This window comes from Convolutriloba macropyga, chromosome 8, assembly GCF_964194025.1.
Source record: "Convolutriloba macropyga chromosome 8, txConMacr16.3, whole genome shotgun sequence".
Classification (NCBI taxonomy): domain Eukaryota; kingdom Metazoa; phylum Xenacoelomorpha; order Acoela; family Convolutidae; genus Convolutriloba; species Convolutriloba macropyga.
Window position 1 is genome coordinate 11,388,939 of NC_134475.1, and position 2,272 is coordinate 11,391,210.

Sequence of the window (2,272 nt, forward strand, 5' to 3'; positions counted from 1 at the left end):
GATAACCAAATAGTAATTGTAGGACAAGAGAAATAAGAAATGATATGAATCCAAGGGTAATCGTTACATTCTATGATGAGCTATATGTGAAGCTGTTTCTCAGGCTTGTTCTAAAGGTTTTCATGTTTCCAATTATCGGTTCAGTTAACTCGTCAAGGCGATCGAAGGATTTCTCATGGTAGTCTGGTATTTTTCCCAATTCAATTTGTTATTTTCCAATAAATTTTTCTGTTGCATGAGTCAAACTTGAAATATTTGACATCCCGTTCAAAGATCGAATAAATGTTCTAAGGGATCCGTAAGGTTGAAATCAACCATAACTGCAGTATCATATCCACAAGAAAACATTTCAGCTCTCAGTTTCATGAATTTTGGTTCTTTTTTTGTCTCACATTTTAATTCTAACACGCAAGTTTCACATCCTGGCAATCTTTTTTGCTTCAGGGGGTCATTATTCTTCATTTCACTGTGAAACATGTCAAATTTTGCCGAAGCTGAAGTGATTAACCATTTGCCATACCCAAGTGTTTAGCTTTCACTTTGAGAGGAAGTTTCACAGTGTTTATGTTACAATTCTGTAGAGCCGCAAACTGGTTTCCGATGCTCCAAGGCTTGTGTCCTCGGCTGTCTCAAGAGAAAATCCAGTTGTGTATACTGAGAAACAGCTTGATCCAATACAAGAATCACTTTCAGGTTGAGATCGAGGAACAATTCGTCTGGTTGACTCCGCAATTGCCATGTAATTCGCGTCAGTATCATACTAAGAGGCGAATCCGTCTGTATCATTTGTCGGGATAGATATTGTAATAGCACAATAAATATTGATTGCAGCTTACCCAGATGCAAAGGGACGGCGAGACAGAAAATCATTTCATAGTCTTTTACACCGACATTTGTCAGCAATTCTCTTTCATAATTTGTAAGAGTTTAAGAGGGAGGTATTGCTAGCGTCAATCAATCATCCTCTTTTATTTGTTGAGTAGCTGAAGATTGAAGAATTTCATCAAGTATTTTTCTATAGAAAAAACCGTTGGCATGACTTTATTAACCATTGTCATAATTGAGCTGAGCATTGATACTTTGTAAAAATAAGTAGCAATGCGATAACTCGCAATTTCATTGATAGGTCCCAAAAGAGAATTATCTAGTTTTCTTTGCAATTTCAATTTCTGGTCTCGTGCGTTGAAATATTGTGTGCAGGTCATCAGGTTTCTCGAGTTTTAGTTTTTGACATCTATCGCTTTATTCAGTATAATTGCGTGTTTTTGCTGCGTTTGATTAACCTGTTCTTGAGTCTGTTTAACATCTTTCAATTGGGGTGCTACGTTATAGAATTTTTCATTAGTTTGCTTTGAACTTCGATCCATAGGTTTTTAATTTCTTCAAAATTTTGTAGAGCAAAATTAGTGTCATCCCGACTTTTCGTTGAACGCCCACAAACTCCAAATATACTTCCCTTCAAACAGGCGATTCCTGCTCTGGCTGTAACAGAAGTAGGAGCTGCAAAGGCAATCAAAGGGACTCCAAGTCGTTTTCTATCAAGTGAATCGTTTCTCAAATATGTTTCAGAAATATCTGTTCGCAAGTCTTGCAGATCTTGACAAGATAAAATTCTTTCTCAACAAATCCGGACAAATAATTAAAATTTAATAGGCTTTTGTTGTTATTCATTTAGGTCAGGTTTCATCCGTCTTTATAATTGTTCTAAGACTGTTCTAACATTGATGAAATATTTGCCAGTTGAATATCAAGACTACTGGGCAACAAAGGAAAACGAATTATGAATCTACATTGATAAACTTTTCTGCGGGTAACAGTTTCTGTTAATAAACAAATTTAATGCTATTATTGATAATTTTATCACAGAACAAAGCAATTTTTGTAAAAATTATGATAGAAAAAATTCTGTAAAGTCTTTGGAGGCCATTATTCATGGTCAATTCTTTTCCTTATTACTTACATGATTTGTGTAATTCAGAAGTTGAAGTAAGAGCAAGACTTAAGTTTTACTTCAGTCGGCCAGAAAAAATTTCACTGCCTAAAGAAAGTAAAAAGTTTTAAGGGATATTTAGTAATGTCGCCTGACTATAAATTAACAGAATTCAGCCATCCCAATGTGGGAATTAATCCTAGAGTGCTATAATGGCTCAGAGGAAGTAAAAACTTCGCTTGTAATCTAAACAAGGCTCAAGGAGGAAGCAATAACTTGAATTGAAGTGGAAATTTCTTCTCAAAATTGATTTTTGTGAGTCAAGATATTTAATTATAAGCT